Source organism: Anastrepha ludens, chromosome 2, assembly GCF_028408465.1.
Source record: "Anastrepha ludens isolate Willacy chromosome 2, idAnaLude1.1, whole genome shotgun sequence".
Lineage (NCBI taxonomy): Eukaryota > Metazoa > Arthropoda > Insecta > Diptera > Tephritidae > Anastrepha > Anastrepha ludens.
Genome location: NC_071498.1, coordinates 93,940,479 through 93,965,767, shown reverse-complemented (window position 1 = coordinate 93,965,767; position 25,289 = coordinate 93,940,479).

Here is a 25,289-nt window from a genome sequence, read left to right as displayed (position 1 = left end):
TATTTAAAACTAAAATCTCTGGTCTTGTTAAGTCAGCCTACACTCGTAAATATTTGTAAATACCCGTCATACCATATTATCTTAAAAATAAAATAAATAATTGGCGCGTACACTTCTGTTAGGTGTTTGGCCGAGCTCCTCCTCGTATTTGTGGTGTGCGTCTTGATGTTGTTCCACAAATGGAGGGACCTACAGTTTCAAGCCGACTCCGAACGGCAGATATTTTTATGAGGAGCTTTTTCATGGCAGAAATACACTCGGAGGTTTGCCATTGCTTGCCGAGGGGCGACCGCTATTAGAAAAATGTTTTTATTAATTTTGCTTTCACCGAGATTCGAACCAACGACCTCTCTGTGAATTCCGAATGGTAATCACGCACCAACCCATTCGGCTACGGCGGCCGCCTACCATATTATCTTAGTATTAGTTATTATCTTCACAAAAATGAAGTAAAACATTTTTCTAATAGTGGTCGCCCCTCGTCAGGCAATGGCAAACCTCCGAGTGTATTTCTGCCATGAAAAAGCGCCTCATAAAAAAATATCTGACGTTCGGAGTCGGCTTCAAACTGTAGGTGCCTCCATTTATGGAACAACATCAAGACGCACGCCACAAATAGGTGGAGGAGTTCGGCCTAATACCCAAAAAGGATGGACGCGCCAGTTATATATATATGTATATTAGGGCGGGTCGATTTAAAATCGCTCATTGCTCTGTGAAAATCGTATTCTAGGGATCAAAATAAGAAGCTTTGCCGGAGGAACCATACCTCTAAAACGAATTCTGATGTCCCCCAATTTGGGCCGAACGAAAAATCCCACTTCGACCCATTTAGAGTGCTCCAATCGAGTTCAGATGTATGACCGACCCCCACTAACTTTGGACGGCCGATCCTCCCATGCCAGTGGCACACCCCCTGGAACTCCCCGGGGGGGTTCCCCATACGATCGTTTCAAAATATCACCATTTTTGGCCTTTACATGAGAAAAGAAACTAAAAAGTTCGACCCAAATTGGGGGACATCAGAATTCGTTTTAGAGGTATGGTTCCTTCGGCAAAGTTTCTTATTTTGATCCCTAGAATACGATTTTCACAGAGCAATGGACGATTTTTTTGCCTCCCCACAAATCGACCCGGCCTAATGTATATATATGGTATGATTTATATGTATATATGACACTTTAAGTTCATATGAGAAGTTCTGTGTTCTGCTGGTTGTGAATAAAACGAAGTACTCTTTTAACAATATTTCGTTTCCCGCTTATTTTTTCTCTATCTAATTATAAAGGACGCTTTATTCGTGCAATTATTTAGAACGACGAGTCAGAATTGAGAATGTTGTACGAGTATTACGTATGTACAAGTATATATGTAGGACGTATCAACTTGATCCATCAATTTCTATTACCTTTCTAGTTCTTGCTGGGTTGTGGCTTTCTTAAGTGTTCGCATAAGTGTCCACTTCCATTTCTCTTAGCGCTTTTTTACAACCCATTCTATTTATCCGTGATAAACTGGACAATAGGCGGACAACGAACCAAACGAATTGCTTGGTTGACTAACTGCTCCAGTGAACGATTGAGTGCTTAAGAGTAGAGTGTAGTAAGTCTTCTACTCGTTCAAGCAGTTTCTAAGTTCACTTATAATACGTGTGAGTGTGCGCGTATGTGCGCTGTGATGTGGTACAAGGATCTGCGGACTCTCTGACCGGTTCGCCCGACCTGCTGACGACCTTTATTGCTAGTCATAAAGTATAATCTGTGTTGGCAGTGCGCATACAGCAACAAAATCAGGATGTGCAGATCTGTCCTGACCGCAGCAAAGCGAAAATGGATGGCCCTTGCCACTACTGCCACTCATCTAATTGTTATGTTTGCATTTGTGTTGTTGCTACTAAACGGTTGAATAGTTGGTTCAACGTTGTCGTGGTAGTAGCGCACCAACGCTATGCCTCACTGCACAATTGCGCGCGGATGGCACGGTCACTATGAGTGCTTTGAGCGCTGCGCAACGCATTGAATGGATATCGCAACGGAAGCGAGGGTCATCCATTTAAACGTTGTCTACAACCAACTTGGAAACTTACGCAAGCGGCAACCTGGCAGCAGCATTGCTCGAAGTTGTTACTTGAAGTGTGTTAAGTTTGGAGCTCACCTTTTCCGCGTCTGTACATGTACATATGTATGTGTACGTTTGTGCGTTGCTCTTTCTTTTAATATTCTTGCTTTTTGATTTTGCTTAGTTTTCGTGGCGCCAAAGTGGCGTGGAAATTTGTTTTAATCGATTAAAGTTGCCGTCATGTTTGCTGTTCCAACTTCTGAAGATATCCTTATTCCGCGTTTAAGTGCAATTGCGCTGGTGTGTGTGTGTAGGTGGTTAGTAGCTTGGCACTTGTTTGTAACAGTTTGGGGTAGAATTATCGATGGGATGGTTGGCTCAATAAATATGCCAATATTTCGTTATGGGAAATTGTGTGTGAGTGTTGATTTCAGTTGTTGATATCTACCAAGTGTAGTCGAACAGCTGCGTTTAAGGTTTACGGAACTCGCATCAGTTTTTCAAAGAGTTTGCGATATTTTTTAGTTGCCACTAAGATATGCTTCGCTCCAAATTTATCACTAAACAAACAGTGTATTAGTTCTTAGAATAATCTAGAGATTAAAATTTACCCTTGTTGGTTAATATCTGAATATATTTTTTATATTACTGACATAATAACTTAGTTTTCCTATAGTTTTTTTACTTTAAGTTCGACTGCAAATAGGAACGATATATATGGCATGGTCTTGAATTTTCCTGAAAATTGGATTATTTGTGGGTTCAAGTGTTATAAGAAATAAAATGAAACAATTTTGAAAAAAGTTTTATTATAATTTTGATAGTTATTCCATGTTAAAATTTTCGTATGGAGATTTTTAAATATCTTCGGTTATTTTTATCATTTCTATACATTCTGTTTAAGGATAAAATATACTTTTTGAAAAAAATTTGTTTTGAAAGAAATGTATTTTTCGTTGAAAATTTTTGGGAAAACAATTTTGGATTGATAGTAATAATGGGAGGGGATTTTCAGAAATGACAAAAAGAAATTATTTTATCTCAAAAGTATTTTTTATTATATCCAATTTTGCAAAATTAATAAAAATTATAAAAAAATGACTAAAAAAACTCATTAAAATTTTCAACATTGAATCAATCTCAAAATTATATATTTTTTTTTAATTTTTTTCAGTTTGCTTCTTATTATATTCAAACTTACAAATAAACTCATTTTCAAAAGAATTGAAGACCATGACCAAAATACTTCGATTACTTGACTTGGAATCCTTCATAAAAAAAATTATTGTAATCTAAAATATTATATAAAAAATGAACCAATTAACAATTGAAATATTTTTTTTTAAATCCACGTATACGTGGGTCATCACTTTTTATGTCCATGCTGGATCGCAAGTAGCCGTAATTAAATGTATGGAGTGCTAACTGGCCCATGCATTCATTCGAAGATAGAATGCGCTATTTGGCAGTACTATTACAATTGTGAAATGTATAAAGAATATAAAACATGGGCTGAAGAGTCCCGGGCCTAGCACATAGATAGCACTAGTTTTATTGCATTTACTTCTTTTTCGGTTAGTATTGGCCTTACTGTCAAAATTTCATGATATTCTGTTCGTTAGTTCGTGAGTTATTGTTAAGTGTGACGCTACTTTTGTTATTTTGAAAACTATGGATCAAAAAGAATTTAGTGTTTTAATTTTACACTGCTTCTTGATGGGAAAATACCGTTAAAGCAAAGCAAAGGAAAGTCTTACGGGAACTCCGCTCTACCAGAAACAACAATGAAAGGATGGTTTGCTGATTTCACACGTGAGACACCGATGAGCCGGTGACACCAGAAAACATAAAAAAAGTGAAGTTGCGTGAGTTAGTTGACATCGTAAAGATATCAAAAGAACGTGCTTGGCTTTATATTGGATTTGACTATGAGATAACTCTGTTTAAAGTATGTGCCGCGTTTGGTCACTGGTACAAGAATATGTTCATGATTCTGAACTATGGCAAAACTGTATGAATTGAATTTCGAATTGCTCCCACATCCACCGTATTCGCATGCTTTGGTTTCCAGCCACTACTGGCTGTCCTTAGACCAGAAAAAATCCTCGCCGGTAAGAAATTTCGATCGAATGAAGAGGTTATCGCTGAAACTGAGGCCTATTTTGAGACAAATGATAAATCGTTCTACAAAAGTGGTATTAAAATGTTACAACCACGCTGAAATGATTGCGTTGTTCTTGATGACAATTACACACAATACATACAGAGCAGCGTGAGCTGGTGAATTGATTGATTTTAGCACCAAATGAGTTTTCACTTGTTTCTGGAACAAAACCTTTTTCAAAATAGTTTGGTATTGGAATTATTTATAAGAAATTTTAAAAGTATTCTGGGGGCAAAAAGTAAGGTGAATTTATTTGTCAAACTTCGCGGGATTAAAATTTCTCTCTAGTTATTTTTTTCATGAGTTGGCAGCACTGTTAATAACATCTGGGCCAACTTTCATGTGAATGTCATTATCAGTAATATATTTACGCTTGTATTTACCAAACGACCAAGAGTGCATTTTGCGATTTTTACAATATCTGATTTGATTGAGCAGAGAAGTGCCATCAAACTTTGTTGGCGGAATGAAATTTCGGCTGCGGAAACGTTTAGCATGTTGCAGAAGGCATTTGGTGATTCGACCATGTCGCAGGAAAATGTTTATAAGAGGCACAAAGACTTCAAAGAGGGTCGGGAACGTGTTGATGACTTGGAGCGCTCCGGACGACCATCGACGTCAACAGATGACCAACACGTCAATAAAGTGAAGGAGTTAGTGCTCAAAAATCGTCGGTTGACTGTTAAAGACCTTACTGATATGATCGGAATATCAGAAGGATCTGTGAAAACCATTTTGAAAGACCATTTGGGCCTACGAAAAGTCAAATCTCGTTTGGTACCGAAAACTCTCAATTTCTTGGAAAAAAGTCGTCGCGTTGATGCTCAAATGCATCATTACGGGAGATGAGACTTGGATTTATGCTTACGACCCTGAAACAACCGACCAATCAAGCGAATATCGTGCTAAAGGCGAAGCCAGACCGAAAAGAGCACGTCAAAGTCGTTCAAAAATAAAGGTCATGATGACAGTTTTTTCGATTTTCGTGGTGTGGTGCACTATGAATTCCTTCCACCTGGCCAAACTGTTAATAAGGAATATTATTTGAGCGTTATGCGTCGTTTGCGTGAAGCAATTCGTCTAAAAAGACCAGAATTATGGGCCAACAACTCTTGGTTTTTGCATCACGATAATGCACCGTCTCACACTGCACTCGTTCTTCGTGACCATTTAGCCAAAAATTCCACGCATATCGTTCCGCAACCACCGTATTCGCCTGATTTGGCTCCGTGTGACTTCTGGCTATTGCCAAAACTCAAGAGACCACTCCGGGGAACACGTTTCGAGTCGATTGAGGAGATAAAAGCTAAATCGAAGAAGGTGCTGATGGCTATACCGGAAATGGACTATTTGGCATGTTTCGGGGATTGGAAAAATCGTTGGCATAAGTGTATTTCATCGAGAGGGGATTATTTTGAATGGGATGAAATTGATTTACAAGAATAAATAAAGATTTTTTATTTTACAACCAAATTCACCCTACGTTTTGCCCAGTATGTGTGCTCCAAGTCGTTGAGTTTCTTGATGTGTTGCCCTTCATTAGTTTATATTGATGGTCGTCCAGAGCAAGCTGCGGCTTCAACGTTTTCCTTAGCTTCTTCGAATCACATACACTAAGTACTTGAAGATACATTTTTGTGACATAACCAGGGTACAGAATGCTGCAACAGCAAAATATAAACAATCAATTTCGTATTAATTTCACAATATAATAAATACTTTAATTAAGTAACTTCATAAAATTTTCATAAGTTTTTTATCTTATAGGAAATTTGTATTGGGCAGTTGATAAGTTTTAGAGTAGCTCAGACTGACGTACTGGCACCTCCCTTTCATTTCTGCCATGCTATGCATGTACGAGTATGGGCATACGTGTATCGGAAGATTTAAGTCTAAAGTGCTGAAGCGTCCATCGATTCTTGCCCACTCACTTGGCTCTGCTACTGGCTTTGGTATTTTTGCTGCTGATGAATGGAAACAGCTTTCCGACTGGAACAAATTGCGTTTAATAGACTGATTAATAATGAGGATTATATGGCGTAGTCAGCAATTGATTCTTTTTTCCCTTTTTTGTTTTTGCTCAGATTCCTTGTAGTATTCGTTCTTGGTATTTGAAGTTTTTTTTTTGTTTTCGCCGCATAAAACACGACTTATGTGGATAACATATTCCCAACTTGATTGATTGTTCGAATGATGAATAGCGATTTTTTATTTTCACTTTTTCATGCAATTTAGCATTCGATTTTTTCTAATTTTTTTTTTTTTTTTCTTGTGTTGGTTCAAGTGACCGAGTGACTTATTGTTGGGTAACTGACGGTGCGGTTGGCTGCGCTTAAGCTGTACAGGTGATTAGGTGGGTTCGATTGGATCGTCTACATATTCATACAACATGGCGAGATTAATTATAGCGAACAATGTTTTGTTGCGATTTTTTGTGCCTCTTTTGATGAAGTAATACAGGTATGATTTAATTTGCGAGCGTAATTCACATTTGTACATAAATGTGTATAGCTTCTTATGGCAAAGTATTTTCGCGGGGCAGTTGGTGATATTTGTATACATATTACCTTATGTGTCACAATATTATATATGTCTATTTTGGGCAATTTAGTGAGCAGAGAAACTAATTTTCTGAATGTTAAAATGTGACTTTTTCGTGTAGAGACGCGTCATCTATCAAATTTCTGCTAAATTTATGGTTAAGTAAAAAAATTTGGAATTGTCAGCGAATTTCACTAGGACATCATTTAGTAAATGCTGTACGGCGCGGAGGTTGAATAGGTATTGCTCATAAAATGTAATACACAAATACATCTACTACACAACATGCTGGTATGTACCCTGTAGGGAATTCCGCTAACTTTACGTTCACTTCGAGTGCACTATTTCTCAACTACTTGTCAGTGATGCCGCGACTATCTTACTTGTTTCTAATTTACTACTATTGTGTGGCAATGACGTCAAAAAAGAGAACAGCTTTTCAAAATATGTACGAGTTTTCGTTTTCAATGAGTTAACGAAATGATTCAAAATGAAAATATCATACATAGGTACATGCACGTTGTTGAAGAGTATTGAAGGTAATCAGTAGAGATATCAAAATATATACGCCTTTTCATAATTTAATCTTGTTTTTGAGCCTACTCGTACAACAAATTTTATTTTGATCTTCTAATTCATTCTCTGCTTACAAGAAATTTCAATCGACATGGAAAGAATCGAAATTCTAGTAAGTGATAAAATTCTATGCTTCGAAAGGATTATCAGCCAATTTGCGAAATCATTGTGAAAGTATTAAAGGAATTTGTTCCTTTATTTCTAACTTTGAAGCGATGGGCTTTTGGGATTAAACGTGATCGTACAAGCTTTGAAGATAAGTCACGTAGTACACCGGGCACCGAAAAGTGCCACAACTGGAAAAGCTGTTCGGTAAGTTAACGCCGCATTCTGGTGAACTCGCAGAAATCCCCTTAGAAAGCAGAAAATCATCAGAGATGATCTCCACATGAAAGCCTTACATCGCTCAACTGGTCATCTTTTGACAACGCGCTTGAAGAAAATTAGACTTGACAAATGCATGCAGGTTCTTCGGTGGCACGCGGACTTTACAGATGAGACATTTTTCACTGTTGAAGAAGTTTTAATAATCAAAACGACAAAATCTATATTATGTTAAAACTTCTAAAGACACAAAAAATTGTGTTCCAATGGTTCAGGGTGCCAACATGCAACCTCCGTAATGGTTTGGTGAGAGAGTCTTGTAAAGGTGTGACATCCTCAAAGGGAACCAGGAGGATGTCTTAAAAGGCGTGGTGAAGCAGTTGAGCGGTACTCTCTTTAATGAAGTGCGTTGGATCTTCGAGCAAGATTCCGCTAAAAAACAATATTCCTGGAAAATTTAAAATTTTGGTTTTTATTATTTACATGATTAAATAAAACTAACATCATTAAAAACATTAACTTGTAATAGGACTTTTGGCAGGACTGAGTATGTATGTACATATTTATACTAAAGTTGAGGAAGATTATATTGAATAAAAAACAGGCTTCATTTAAAAATTCACATTATTTTATTTTTTTGATTTTTTATTATACCTTTCAATCAAACTTTATAATTTTTTACATGATTTTGAAATCAAGTCGAACTTAACAGTAATAAGTGAGGTACAAGTTAGCCACATATTTTATGTAGTAGTCTACCACAAAATTTCCGACAGGTTACTTATAAAAATGTAACTGTAAACACACACACATCCAAGATATCCTCAATATAAACTTTCGAATGCGTAAGTAGTCTACTTTTAACGATTCGCTGTCCGCTTTAGCAAAATTCCCTTTAACCACCTTAAGTGGATCCGGAAATAGTCGGTTATAAAAAAGAAATATTACCCATTATTGTCTCATGGAGACTAACAGGCGACAATAACTTTTAAACTAATGCGGTAAGAAACGCCGACATGAAGCGCTCAATGCTCGAAGTTACCCTTTGCATACAGGTATTACACATACATATAAGTACATGTAATATATATGTATATGAATAATATTCGTATGGTATACCTTAGATATGAAATAGTTTGCGGATGAGCAAATGGTAAATTATGCGAGTTTTGCGCAAATTGCTGAATATCGTTAAATTCAACTGAAGGTTTGGAGCAATGAACAAATTGAGGTTGCAGAAAAAGTTCTTGAACATAAAATTGATAAAAATATATATATATATATTATAATATTATATATATGTATGTATGTATATTTCACATATAAGAATACATACGAGATTGTACATTTCTGGCATTGAGTGTTTGAAGACAATTTTCAATAGAGTTATTGCATAGAGCTGACTATCTTCTCAAGTTTATTGACAAAAGTTAACAAATAAAAATTGCATTCAAAGCTGAATTCACATTCGGAAATGCTAAAAATATTCTGCGAATTCACTGATGCATCTTCCAATGCTTTTTTCAATACATTTATATCGCATCAACAGTATTGTGAAAAAGCGTATTAGATGTACATTTTTTTCTTTAGAGTGTGAAATGACTTTGTTTCTTAACTTCTTCTCAACTTCTTTTTGGCACAATATATTGGGAGGTTGAATTAGTTTTAAAGGTGACACACAGATGGCGCTATTTATCACTTTATCGCGTTGGCAATACTGAATATATATTCATGACAAAGCCTCATCCCTAGGCTTTGTTTATCAGTATCTGTCATTTCGCTGAAGTATAAATAACGCAGTGTTTTCGTGCTCCGAGTATGTCAACTTTCGTGCCGTCGAAACGCAATTTGCGGGAAGCTTTGCTTTTCTGCTTCAATTTGAAAAAAAATACAGCCCAAGCCCGTGAATTGCTGCAGGAGGCCTACCCAGACCATACTCCGTCGATTTCAACATGTGAGTACTGGTTTCGACGATTCAAAAGTGGTGATTTTCACACCGAAGACAAGGAGCGTCTTGGCCAGCCCAAAAAGTTCGAGGACGCGGAATTGGGGGAATTGGTAAACGAGGACTCATGCCAAACCCAAGAAGAGCTTGCTGAATCATTGGGCGTTGATAAATCAACCGTTTGCAAGCGTCTAAAAGCGATGGGAATGATCCAAAAGCAAGGACATTGGGTCCCGTACGAGTTGAAGCTGCGCGACGTCGAACGGCGATTTTTTACGTGCGAATTGCTGATCGAGCGACAAAATCGGAAGGGTTTTTTGCATCGGGTGGTGACTGGCGACGAAAAATGGATCCACTACGATAACCCAAAACGCAAAAAATCATGGGGTTTGCCCGGCCACGCATCAACGTCGACGGCCAAGCAGAATATTCACGGCAAGAAAATCATGCTCTGCATTTGGTGGGATCAGGTCGGCGTCGTATATTTTGAGCTGCTCCAACCGGGCGAAACAATCACGGGGGATCGTTACCGACTGCAATTGTTGCGTTTAAGCTGGGCATTGAAAGAAAAACGGCCGGAAACGGTAAAAAGGCACGACAAGGTTATTTTGCAACATGACAACGCTCGGCCGCATGTTGCTCAACCGGTCAAAAATACCTTGGAACGCTTGGCTGGGAAGTGTTACCCCACCCGCCGTATAGTCCAGACATAGCTCCCTCCGATTATCATTTGTTCCGGCATATGAGTCTCGATTTGGCGGACCAGCGGTTCTCCTCGTACGAGGCTACCAAAATATGGGTTGAGTCATGGATAGCCAAGCAGCGGCCAGAATTTTGGAGAAACGGCATCCGGAAATTTCCCGAAAGATGGGCGAAAGTTGTAGCTAGCGATGGCCAATACTTCGAATAAAATATTTTGTACCGTTTTTTCACAATAAAGCCCCAAATCTTCGAAAAAAACCTTTAAAACTAATTCAACCTCCCAATATAAATGTATATACGAGGGTAGGTCACGAAGTTTTTGCAATTCGGTTATCGGAGAAACTAGGATACTTTTTTTATTTCGGTACTCAATACCAACAGAAATACCAAGATAGAATTGCAAATACTAAATTAGATATCGATAGATAAATATTTGTATCCATATATTCAACCTGGTTCGGAAATCTGTCACATAGATCGACCGAAGCTTAAATATGGTAGTACTGGTGTGGGTATCTTTGTATCGAAACTTAAGACATCGATACTAAGGGTTATTATCCCACAGCCTTGCTAAGAGAAATTTGTGGCAGAGAATACCTGCGAAGGTGCTACCTCGAAGAGCATCTATATTTTGTCAGACAGCGGGGCATTCCTATGTACACACGTGACTCATTGCGGAATACTTCACGGCACAATTACGTTCTGGATATTGAAGCAGGTTAAACTCCTACTTATCCAGAATTTACCTGACATATCAAGCATATGTCCAGCATGTGAAGGCACCCCATATGACACTAACCACCTTTTCACATGCCCCATCAAACCCACTCATCTCACACCATTCTCTCTCTGAACCCAACCTGTTGAAACAGCAAATTTCCTGGGTCTGCCATTAGAAGAGCTAAATGAAGACGACCGGTGATTTACATTACACTGACAGGGCTTAGTATTGCTGCTACAACAACAACAAGGAATACTTCACTGTCTTCCATTCCATAGGAGCATGGAACAACGTTAAATGTGGATTCATTGCTCTACAGGGTCAATGCACCATGTTTTTCTTCACAATATCAAAACAGTGGATCATCTTCGGGATTAGGGATTTGTTCACAAATTACGTTATCTCTTTGAACTGCGTGTATCTTCGGTTTGAGCCATATCCATGACTGCATAATATCATCCTCCATAATATCATCCATCCTCTCTCTTCTGTTATTCAATCTCATATGTCCAACAGCGATTTCCACCACCCATCGAGACAGATTTAAATTTATCATTTTCAATTTGTGAACTTTGATCACAATTCTGAATATTTTACATTTCGTCTTATCTTTTTTATAAATAGTTTGCGGAGTCATCGAGGAGTTAAAGCAATAACATGTGCGAGATGTAGACAATAAAGAAGGTGATGCCTTTCGAAAATCGCTACTTTGTTCTCGGCGAATTTGACAATTGAATAACTTTAGTACAGAAAATAAACAAATCATGGCCCTTGGGAACGTACTTGCTAGTATGCCTATCGTTTATCTTATGTCAGAAGCATAAATGTGTAAAAATGAGAAGTTGGAAAATCAAGCTTGAAAATGTGTTGCTCTCGTAAAACTAGCCGGTTTTTGGAACATCCAAAAGCTCATCTGGTGAACTTATTAGATAAATAAATAGAAATGTAGATAATTTCTAATAGATAAATAAATTAGAAATTTTGCTCATTCGTGTTTTTGGCATGAGCTGAGCGATATTAAACAATGGCAACATTCGATGAGATGGCCTTTGCAGTTATCGAGATTTTGGGGTAGTTTTATGAACTTCTTGGTGTTGGCGTTAACGAATATTGCAGACATAGCGCAGAGAATAAAGATCCACTAGCTCTGCGGTACCAGCTGGTAGTTACAGTGGAAGAAAAATATTATATATCTTCTGCTTTGGGTTGATCAATGCAATATGACATGTCTTCTAATTGGCACTAGTTAGCACGAGGAAGATGAGACTACGGGTTTTGTTGATCTGAGCAAAAAGGAAGAAATTAAGTAAAAATTTTAGTATGAAAAAGTGCACAATACTGTAAATAAGTGCACATACGAGTATATGCACATCACACTTAAGTACTTCGATGTGGTAAACATTTTACATAAAAGCTGCACGCACGCATTGTAGGTATTCTAATGACAATGACTGTAACAACAATTTCAAAGAGACAAACTTGGAAAACTTACAAAGGTGCATACACATCAATACGAAATCTAGGAACATAGTTACTCACATATTTACTTTAAGTGTAAAAACTCATTCAATAGATTTGCTAACAATAGTATTTACGAGCTGAAAATTGTTTTGCATACTTTTAGCAGCAGTGAGTAACAAATCTTCATAGCTACATACATATTTTAGAAAAGCAGTGGTCATAAATTTAAATAAGTATAATAAGTGCATTGTAGTCTTTTGAAATGATCAGTAGACATCTTGAGCTTGATAGCTGATTTGAAGATACAGGCAAAATATAAAAAAAATAATCAAAAATCCGTAAATTTTTATTTGATAAAAAGGTATAAGTAGTTCAGGCGTAAATAGTTTTATATAACCTGTTAATTTATTTCATTTACATTTATTCCATAACTTGTAATTGTGATATAAATTTAATGAAAAAATAAAAGCTACTCTCTAAATAACCGCAATATTTATTAAATAAACAAAAAAAACAACAACAGACTCTTGACTTTAGGGTCTTTACTGAATAAGCGACTTTAACCCTGATGTCAGGCTAAACTCATTTAATCCAATTTTTGGGCTCGTTTCCTTTACAACTTTGAACGGTGACATATACTGACTTAATTTTTTGGTTCAAAGAGTTAAGATTTAAATTGAGATGGAGGTAAGGATGTCAGTCCTATTCCTAATCTCGACAGAATCAGTTTCTTTAAATCTTTTTAACGCGTTCTTCTATCGTGTAAAATTGTACATCTGCAGAAATGTAAGAGATGACATAAAAAACAAGTACCACCTCGGGATTATTCACTAACCGTCCCTTTTGAAATACCCTTTATACAAGGTTTGATTGAAAAGTAATGAGCTTTATTTTTTTTAAGCAGTTTTATTAAACCTTTTGGCTTATACAACTAATATTCTTCAAAATAGGACCCTTGAGCGTCAATAGTGGTCCTCCACTGCAGGAAACATTTTTTAAACTCATCCGCCGGAATCGCGTTCAATTCGGCTGTCACAGTTTTTTGGATCGCCTCGATGAAGTCGAAACGCCTCCCCTTCAGCTTTCTTTTCAGGCGCGGGAACCAGAAGAAGTCCGGAGGGGACAGGTATGGGCTGTAGGGAGGGTGGGAAGCACCGGAACCCCCATCTTGGCCAATGCAGAGGTGTAGAGGAAGGCGGTGTGCGCCGGCGTATTGTTGTGATGATGGCTGTTCGTCCTTGACGTCCTCCCGGCCTTCCTTGAACGACTTGTGCCACCGTTTTACCTGGGCTTTCACGTGCGGAGCGATGTTGACTGCACCGCTGTTGCCAGCGAACTGGGACCAGTTTCTAGTGGAAGGGGAATGTCCAACGATCATTTTACCCTACCAGCTGATTCAGTTGAACGCTCATTACTTTTCAATCAAACCCTGTACTTATCTCTTATAGCAACTATATAGCTGTTTTACTTATTGTTTCTGAAATAGACATGAAATATACAATATATCTTGCGTATTCGTAGATAATAGAAATCCTCATTTTCAGAAAAATCTTGTGTAATTCAGAGATTACTATTTATGGCTCAACCTTTTTGGAACACACCGATATAGGGGTAGCTAACAGATGCTCCTCCCGGTAGTGTAACAAATAATAATGTATAGGAAATTTAAGCTAGAAATATAAAAAAAGGCTTATTCAATTAGTTAGGTGAGGATAAGAACACACATGCACATATTTACTTTAAGTATATAATTGGCACGTACATCCTTTGCTGGGTGTATGGCCGAGCTCCTCCTCCGATCTTTGATGTTCGTTTTGATGTTGTTCTACAAATGAGGGGACCCAGAATTTAAGGAAAACAATTTTTTCATACCCCTAGGCCGTCATGAAAATTTTGCCATGCAGTCTGCTTTCTTCTTGATCGCAATAATGCACCATCTCATTACATTCAAACATTTTGAGGTTAGTGATTACAATAAAAACATACCTGGATATGTATGTATCAGTCGGATAAATACGAACATTGAATATAACTGTGCAATTAGAGTCGTTATATTGTTCGGGAATTTAATATTTTAAAAAACTCTTTGCGTTTTTATAAGATTTATGTGCACTGATAAGTGAGGCCACTTGAAAATGTACAATTCATATTGTATATCATGCAGTTTGGTGGCGACAACTCCGGATGAATGTGCTGGTGCATTATCGTGGTGAAACCATCCATCTTCTTTTTCGCCAAATCCTATAATTTTTTGTGAAATAAAATAACTAATAACTCACGGTAATATTGTTCAGTGATCGTTCTTCCTTTTTTTAAAAATATCCATGATGCGAACGGCGTTATCGCATCGCAAAATCGTCCCCATGATCCTTCCGGCCGATTGGACCGTATTCGCCGTCTATGGAGCAGATTCACCGGGAGAAATCCATTGTTTTGATTGTTGTTTTGTTTATGGTATGTAATGATGAATATAGGTGAAAACTCGATGCAAAAATTCCTTCAGATCTCGTTTAAATTACTCCAAACACTGCTTCAAAGTTAACAACCGCATCTGCTTGTAGTTGCTTATGAGCAATCGCGGCACCCATCGGGCCGACAATTTTTTCATCGCCAACTTATCATGTGAAATATTAATTGCCGTTACGGTCGATACATCTATGGCCCCTGTTACCTCGCGCACTTCCGTTCGCCGAACAGCGAGGATCATGTTGTGGACTTTTTGAATGATTTCCTCGGTAACCACGTCTGCTTGGCGTCCTGGTCGCTCCTCATCAAAAACGGATGATCGCCCACCCTTAAATTCGTTGAATCAATATCTAGCTGTGGTTATAGATGGCGAAGCATTTCGATGGACAGTATCCAACTGTGCTTTTATCTCCTTGCATTTGATCTCATCCAAAAACAAAAGGCGAATTTCCGAACGAGACTGCTCTTTTTCCATCTTAGCGAAAATCTTGAAACATGTCTTACTCGAATAGCTGCCAAGCCCAAACTATCCTATCAATAAGTCTGAAATTTGTTTGTAGATGGCAGCACACGATGCTTACACCAACTTTCATCAGGAACGCCCTCTGTCACCAAACACGGGTACTTATTGAACCGCCCTCGTATTTTTTAAAAATAGTAAAATCTTATTCCAGTTTGAGACACCCTCTATAAACATATTTAGATCCGATAACTCAGTACTAAATGCACTAAAACTTGAAAGTACTTATCTGTTGCATTGCATTCGGTTCCGTGTGGAAAATAGCTCGTAAATTTCGTTTATTTGGCTTGGCCAAATGAACTCATCAGTTTAAGTGAGGAGTTCAATTTTAGGCGGCCATAAAATACTAAGCGAGTGTGACAGTGAAAGATGTGCGCCAAGCTGTTTCTGGTGGACGCCAAGCCATTACATGTCTTCATTTATGAAAGTGGAAGTTCGTGAGAACTATGAAAGAGATGTTATAAAAAGTGGATAAAATTGAAATAAAGGACACTTGAAAACGGATGCATCGTAAACAAGAGAAAATGGGTTGAGTGGTGAGTTATGCAATTTAAAAATGCAAAATTTAGAAATAAATTGCTGGGAGGAATTATGGAACTTGAAAAATAAAAAAAAATTCACTGAATTACTGTAATTATTTTTACGAATATTGGTGAATATTGGTTACAAAAATTAATATGCATATTCTGCGCTGGAATGAAGAGTTTTGATAAAAGGAAATAAAAACTCTAGTAATTTTAACAATTTTTCACCTTATTAAGTCGGATGAATACAATACAAAAAAGTAACGAACCAAGCGAAAAAATAAGAAAAAGGAAATAAAGGAATTTTTGTTTGGAAAATTTACTGAATTAATATAAGGAAAATAAGGAAAGAGAATTGATAAACACCGTCGATTTAAGAGCCACATATGGCAGAGCAAAAATAGTTGCTTATATGCCACAATGTATGTCGGAATTAGTAAAGATTTTCCCGAGCCATTTGATACCGAACGAGGTTTCAGGCAGGGTGACTCGCCGTCATGTGACTACTTTAATCTCATGCTGGAAAAGATTATGCGAGCAGAAGAACTGAATCGTTTCTTCTGCTTAATTGGCGCGATAACCACTTATGCGATTTTGGCCGAGTTTAACAAAGTGTGCCAGTCGTTTCTTTCTCGTGCTTTCACACCAAGTGAAGCTCAGTTCTTCTCCACCTGATCTTTCCAACGCAAGGAGGTCTTCCTCTTTCTCTGCTACCACCAGCTCTCCAACATCAGGTTAAAGAAGTCACACGACAGCGAGCCAACCTGTCTGAAACCTCGTTTGGTATCAAACGGCCGGGAGAGGTCCTTTCCAATTCTGACGGCGCTGCTAGTGTTGAGCAACGTCATCTTGCAAGGCCGTATTAGTTTTGTGGGGATACCAAATTCAGACATCGCGGCATACAGATAACTTATTTTCGTACTGTCGAATGCAGATTTGAAATCGACGAAAATATGGTGTGTGTCGATTCTCCTTTCATGGGTCTTTTCCAAGATTTGACGTATTGTAAATGTTTGGTCGGTAAGGTCTGATAAGGTCAAATCAGTTGGTTGATGGTGGGCTTCAGCCTTTCACACAATACGCTCGCTAGAACCTTATAGGCGATATTTAGAAGACTAATCAAGCAGTAATTGGCAGATTGCAGGATCACCCTTCTTATGGATTGGGCAGAGTACACTTAAACTCTAATCGGCAGGCATGCTTTCATCCAACCATATTTTTCATAGCAACTGATGCATGCACCTTATCAACTCCTCACCGCCAGCTGGCAGTCGGGCGGCACCTGCGGCTTTGTTTTTCTTTAGCTGCGTTATCGCTATTCTCACATCGTCATGGCTGAGTAGCGGAATGACAATTCCGTCGTCAACGATTGGGGTATCGGGATCTTCATATTTTCTGTGACATGCGCACATGGGGACTGAGAACAAGACGTAGAAATTCCTGCCATCTAACAAACAGTTGGAGTACTCGGGTATTGGCACCCCAACCACCGTTGACAATTATGATTTTGAAGTTGTAAGAGACTTCGTTTATTTAGGAAACAGTATTATCAAAGTAGGCAATTGAGTAGTCAAGTCCTCTCTGGATGACCAAAACTAACATGTACATCTTTATATTTAAGTCTCTCAACTTGCCCGCCCTATTGTATGGCGCAGAAGCTTGGACGGTGGGAACATCCGATGAGGCGTCCCTTGGGGTATTTGAGAAAAAATTATGCGGTTATGCGGAAGATGTTTAGATCTTTGTACGTTGGCGACGCCGAGTATCTTAGGCGATGGAACAATGATCTGCATGAGCTTTACGACGACATAGACATAGCACAGCGAATAAGGATTTAGCGGCTCCGCTGGCTAGGCCATGTTATTCGAATGGATACAAACGCTCCTGCTCTGAAAGTATTCGATGCGATACCAGCTGGTGGTAATAGAAGAAGAGGAAGATTTCCTTTTATTAGGCGAAGTACGAGAATGAAACGACTGGCGCGTTTTGTTAAACTTTGCCAGATTCGCTTAAGTGTAGGAGTAAGGAGAATTTGGTTGTAAAATGAAAAATTAAAATAATCCCCTCTCGATGAAATACACTTATGCCAACGATTTTTCCAATCCCCGAAACATGCCAAATAGTCCATTTCCGCTATAGGCATCAGCACCTTCTTCGATTGAGCTTTTATCTCCTCAATCGACTCGAAACGCGTTCCCCGGAGTGGTCTCTTGAGTTTTGGGAATAGCCAGAAGTCACACGGAGCCAAATCAGGCGAATACGGTGGTTGCGGAACGATACGCGTGGAATTTTTCACGAAGAACGAGTGCAGTGTGAGACGGTGCATTATCGTGATGCAAAAAACCAACCACCACGAAAATCGAAAAAAGCTGTCATCATGACCTTTATTTTTGAACGACTTTGACGTACTCTTTTCGGTCTGGCCTCGCCTTTAGCACGATATTCGCTTGATTGGTCGGTTGTTTCAGGGTCGTAAGCATAAATCCAAGTCTCATCTCCCGTAATGATGCATTTGAGCTTGTCCTGATAGTCTGAAAGCATTGTTTCACACACATCAACGCGACGATTTTTTTTTCCAAGAAATTGAGAGTTTTCGGTACCAAACGAGATTTAACTTTTCGTAGGCCCAAATGGTCTTTCAAAATGGTTTTCACAGATCCTTCTGATGTTCCGATCATATCAGTAAGGTCTTTAACAGTCAACCGACGATTTTTGAGCACTAACTCCTTCACTTTATTGACGTGTTGGTCATCTGTTGACGTCGATGGTCGTCCGGAGCGCTCCAAGTCATCAACACCCTCAGACATCTCGATCCTCTTTGAAGTCTTTGTACCACTTATAATCATTTTTCTGCGAAATGGTCGAATCACCAAATGCCTTCTGCAACATGCTAAACGTTTCCACACCCGAAATTTCATTCCGCAAACAAAATTTGATGGCACTTCTCTGCTCAATCAAATCAGACATTGCAAAAATCGCAAAATGTACTTTTGGTCGTTTGGCAAACACAAGCGTAAATATATTACTGATAATGACATTCACATGAAAGTTGGCCCAGATGTTATTAACAGTGCTGCCAACTCATGAAAAAAATAACTAGAGCGAAATTTTAATCCCGCGAAGTTTGACAAATAAATTCTCCATACTTTTTGCCCACAGTAGTAATTTCATTAAGAAGTTTATTCAATTACTTTTCGTTCGAAATACAATAAGTCTACTTTGCTTTCCGCTGCAATTAAAAAAATCCTCATTGAAGCAACACCAGCCAGGCTATCGACAGTATTTCTGCATAGACCTTTTTTTTGTGAAATTAGATAACCATGCCCTCAATAAGTTCTTGTAGTTCATAGTGATTTGATATGCTCATTCTTAAAACGTACCCATACCATCGTAATCTTCGGGACTTTATAAACCGCGTTACATTTCCTCCCGCGATTAACAGTGAGCTCGTGGTTATACCGTATTCGGTATGTACCATCCTCTAATCGTATAGCGCCCAATATTCTTCTAAGAATTTTTCTTTAAAATCGCATTAGTATTTCACGTCATTCACTTTAAGGACCCCTGTTTCACAGCCGTAGGTGAGAACCGGTCTTATTATTGTTTTATACATCTGGAGTTTTTGTTCCTTTGATATCAATAATTCATTCTTCATTAGAAAATCTTATAAGATATACGACAGCGAAACCTTTATATTGCGGTTTTGAAAGGCTTGGACAAATCGCCAATTATATTTTATTCATAATATACCCTATGATCTGAAATTACCGGAAATGTTGAAATAAAACAAAACAGAGATAAATTTCAGGCAAATTTCATTTATCTCCATCCCGTCTTATGACCCGTCTTAAGCAACACACATGTGCCACCGTTTAAATCAGTCCTCCATGGACCCCAGGTAGGCCGACGAAGGGATGGCCTTCAGCTCCTTCGTCGCATTCGCTTTGATCTCCTCTATCGACTGAAATCTCCTTTCACGAAGTGGTAACTTCAACTTGGGAAACAAAAAGAAGTCGCACGGGGCCATATCAGGTGAATACGGTGCTTGCACGATGGGAGTTCGACCCAAGTTGGGGGACATCAGAATTCGTTTTAGAGGTATGGTTCCTTCGGTAAAGTTTCTTATTTTGATCCCTAGAATACGATTTTCACAGAGCAATGAGCGATTTTTAAATTGACCCGCCCTAATATATATGTATATATAATTTGCGCGTACACCCTTTTTTGGGTGTTTGGCCGAGCTCCTCCTCCTATTAGTGTTGTGCGTCTTAATGTTGTTCCACAAATCGAGGGACCTACAGTTTCAAGCCGACTCTGAATGGCAGATATTTTTATGAGGAGCTTTTTCATGGCAGAAATACACTCGGAGGTTTGCCATCGCCTGCCAAGGGCCGACCGCTATTAGAAAAATCTTTTTCTTAATTTTGGTGTTTCACCGAGATTCGAACCGACGTTTTCTCTGTGAATTCCGAATGGTAGTCACGCACTAACCCACACGGCTACGGCGGCCGTTAAAAATTAGTTTGGGGGAAAAGAAATCATTATATTTGCGTAAATAGTTTGAAAATGTTTTATGGCCGACCACTAGCTAGTGGGCGATGCTACGACTACTAACATGCCGACATTAAACGGACAATTATTTCTTTGATTTTATCGACATTTTCTTCAGCATCCAGAATGCCTGAACGGAATCGACGAAGCCAAAATTTCTCGTAATTAGCTGTTACATTAGACCATTCATAATTTCAGCGGCTTGGCTAGCATTTGATGCTAACGAACTTTCAGCAGTTTTGAAAAAAAATGTCTTGCCTTGGTAGTCTTGCCTCGGGTAGTTTCATTGACGCATGCGCTTTTTTAAGACTTGCAAAATAATCACGTTAGAAATTTTCGACTATTTCAAAATTTAGTACGCCGTCAGTAAGTGCAGTACCAAGACTTGTGTCCTTCAGTGTGTCAGTAAGATTAAGGCGTGTTCTTTTTAAACAAATTTTCTTTTAATAACCATACAAATTACAGTCTGTGTCAGAAAATAGGAACCGCGATTATTCATTAAGTATGATAGATATATATTTAACATTTTTTTTTAAATGAAAGTATGTACAAAACAACAAGTCGCAATTACTCAATAAGCTGTGTAGTCTTCATCGTAGCCAGGCATCTTCTCGGCATGCTTTGAACCAGCTTTTCTGCGTAGCTCGCGAAAAGAGGATCACATTTTGCGAAATTGATGCACGAGTTGCTTTAAATTGTGGACTGACTTTCCGTTTTCATAACTCCCCACACATTTTCAATGGGGTTAGCGTCTGGGGACTGGGAAGGGTCAGTCTATTACTGTGACGCCAGTTCCTTGTTTTGTTGTTTCTCAATGTAACAAGAAGTGTGCGTGCTTAGCGTAGTCGCAAAGAAGGGTCGTCACTCACTTCAAGCCGCGCTCGGAAAAGTCATCAACATTTTTGTACACTTTATACCGCTGATTCCACAACACAACTTTTTTTTGGTTTTTTAATGACTGGTCTTTTAAGGACTATTGCGTAGCCTCTTGAGTGGGACTATTACGCAGCAAAAAGCAGCAATTACAAGGAGAAAAAACGGTTTTTGTCTTCTGACACAGGCTGTATATTGTATTACTTTAAAATATTTTTACATGTTGAGTTTCGTCAGACGGAATACCAACAAGTTAATCTATACATACATGATTTGTCAGGTTTTTAAAATATGCTGTTTTTATTTGCAGAATCGTAAAATCAGCTGCTCTAGTGGCATCATCTTGAATGAATTCGCCTTGTTTCGTTATGTAGAGGCTTTCAAAAATAAGACTCTTACCGTCAACATAACATATTCAGAATTTGCCATGCATAGATTTTCGAGTCGAATGCCCTTCAACTTTATTATGAGTAAATGAAGGGCATGTACATAGTTTTTAGTCAGTTGTTGGGAAAGAGCCAAGAAATTACTCCGGTTTCCCAAGGGGATGTACTGCACCTGCCAGCTCAAATGAACCTAACGTAGTAAATATTCTCCAGGACTTCGTTGAACAACACATACAAAAAATCAAATTTTGGATCCATATACTTTTATAAGATAACTTCAAATTAAAATTAAATTAAAAAAGGGGCCAGCCGAAGAAGTTTACAATGTGTTACTGATGCTGCAATAAATCTGTGCCCATTTGTGCTTTGCCTCATTTAGATTTATTGTGAGGTACACTGTATTTCAAAAAGCATGTGTGTACATGTGAGCAAAGCTAACCCTGCCGGGAGTTTCGTAGTCAACTACGGATTACTTTCATTACGAATTACTTTGTATATACATATATTAGTATATTTACTTTGTATATTAGTATATTTATTTAAAAAAATACAACAAAAAAATATATTATAGATATTATATAGTTATATATAGATATAGTTTTAGAGTTATTGACGTGACGCACATTTCCGTGACTTTTAACTACTTTAAATATATATAGACTTCGTGCGTAACTCATTTATTGAGTATTTGACAGAGTTCCTCTTTCTGATTTGCGTCTTGATGCTTTTCCATAAATGGAGGGAACTACAGTTTTATGCCGTGTACGAATCGAAGATGTTCTTTATGAGGAGATTTTTCATGGCAGAAACACACTTGCTTTTCCTTGCTCAAGGGCGACCGCTATTAGAAACAGCTTTTTCTACCATTATAAGCCAAAAAAATTGAGGTATAAAGTAAGTAAAAAATAGCCAAATTTGGTTCCAAATGTATAAAAAACAAAATTATATAGGCAGTCCATTAATTTTTGGAATATATCTATTTTGGAAAGCATTCACGGAAAAAGATCAAAACTATCCAAAGGTATATATACTTAATGAATAATTGAATCTTTCAAGCATCCGGCTCCATTTGCAGAGGTATAATCACAATCTACATTTTCAGTAACAGCCAGGCGGCGATAAAATCTCTCACAAAGCAGTCGGTAACCTCTAAGACAGCCATGAAATGCCGCACATCTCTTACCAAGATGGCTAACTTGGGTTCCTGGCCATTGCGCCATTGGCGGGAACTGAAGAGCCGATGAACTAGCGAGACTTGACACCAAGTTGACTGATGAGTACACAGGGAACATAATAGGCGTACTCTTACAGACTTGTAAGCTACTTATTTTTGAGAAAATTATAAAATATGGCATAATAAACCCGACAATTGTGGCCGACATCCAATACTAAACACAGAATATCTGCAAAGCCAAAATAAACACCGTCTTAGCACACTGATTTCTATTATAACGGGGCACAGTCTCATAAGCAGACATGCTTAGAGGACACATATAGAAGATATCTAAACGAGGAAGCGGAGTATACGATTTTGCACCTTCTATGCACCTGCCCAGCTGTATTCAGACGTAGATTCACTATTTTCAGTACTCAATTTTTTTATGAGTTGGAAGATCTCAGTTCAGGAAAGTTTACGCCGGTTTAAGGAGAGACAAGGACAAGTTCCCCCTATGACATCACAATGTGCTATGGGCCTGAGAGTGAACAACCGCTACAACCTAACATAACCTAACCTAGGGTCACAATCATGCCCCATTCAAAATATGTGTTTATTCGAACTTGAGAAATAGTACATTTGAAGTAAACTTAACGTGAGTTGAATTTCCTTCAGGGACATTTGAATTTCTACATTTTACATATAAAAATACATGCATATATACATATGCGCTCATAGCCATAAACATCGGAATTGTGCACCCGTATTTCTACTAGTCTCAATTACCGCCCGCCAAAGTGCGCTAAGACGAATAAAATGCATAATATGATTGGATTTATTTTCATAATTTTATGCAAAGCGAATTTTTGCGCGTTAAATTTGCATACAAACTTGAGTTCATACAAAATATATTTGTAGCGGTATGTGCTTATACAAATATGTGTTTGTTCGTAAGTAGGGTGATCGATTAAAGTGCATGGTTTTTGAAGCCATACATTCTGGAGCTTCATATATTTTGTGTGGTGCATATATAATATTAGTATGTATATATATATATAATTGGCGCGTACACCCTTTTTGGATGTTTGGCAGCTCCTCCTCCTATTTGTGGTGTGCGTCTTGATGTTGTTCCACAAATGGAGGGACCTACAGTTTCAAGCCGATTCCGAACGGCAGATATTTTTATGAGGAGCTTTTTCATGGCCGAAATACACCCGGAGGTTTGCCATTGCCTGCCGAGAGGCGACCGCTATTAGAAAAATGTTTTTTTTTTTTAATTTTGCTTTCTCCGAGATTCGAACCAACGTTCTCTCTGTAAATTCCGAATGGTAATCACGCACCAACCCATTCGGCTACGGCGGCCGTATGTATTTAGATAAAAATAATAGTTTTGATATTATCAAAGGTCGTTATTAATCGTTTTTGAACGACATTGAACGTAAACAATAAGGAAATCGTGAGGTAAATGTTGGGAAGAACATGTAGACACATTTGTCACCCAAAGTTTTTCTTCAAGTTGGACTTCAAATAATTTGACGATTTGATGGATATAAATGATGAAAAAGTGCAATTAAGAAAGAAATTCAATACTGTGCAGAGATTGAGTGAGTTAGGTAGTCACATGAGATGGTGTCAGGGTATTGGAGTATAACCACGAGACTCGTACTCCAAAGTGGTCGAAATTCGCAGCTTAAGGCAATGATGATCTTTTGTGTTTTAATATTTGTTTCATAATCCAACGCAAATATGTTTTTATTATAGTTGTCATTCAAGAGCCGCTTCGTGCATGCATTTTCCGTGTGCAGCTCAAACTCGCATAGAGGCGAAATGTGGGTAGCCTAATGCACCTTAATACTAAAGTATGTATAATAAAAAATATTTTAGATAGCCATGCCCAATTAGATTTTTAAGTTTTAGGCATATCTTCATCGTGAATATTAAATTTAAGGAGCAAAAGGAATGCTTGTTTTTGTTTGTGATATTTGGAGATTATCCTAAGTGAACCTTATGCATCAACCACGTTTTTGTATGCAGCACAAAGCGCTTGAATACGCAAAACAATTTTACTTTACAGGCGCAGTAAAGCGGGCTGAGTCTTTGATAGTACATACATGGTGTGCGATATTTTTACAAGTTTTGGCTATTTTAGTATTGTAATTATTAATATTTATTAACTATTAATTTTTTTATAAAAGCATAACTCTTTATATCGGGTGTTTTTGTAAGAGCTTGGGAACTTAAAGTGAAACTACAAAACAGAAATATTGTTGGATTGCATTTTTTTATTATAATCTGGTAGATAATTCTATGGCATACTATAT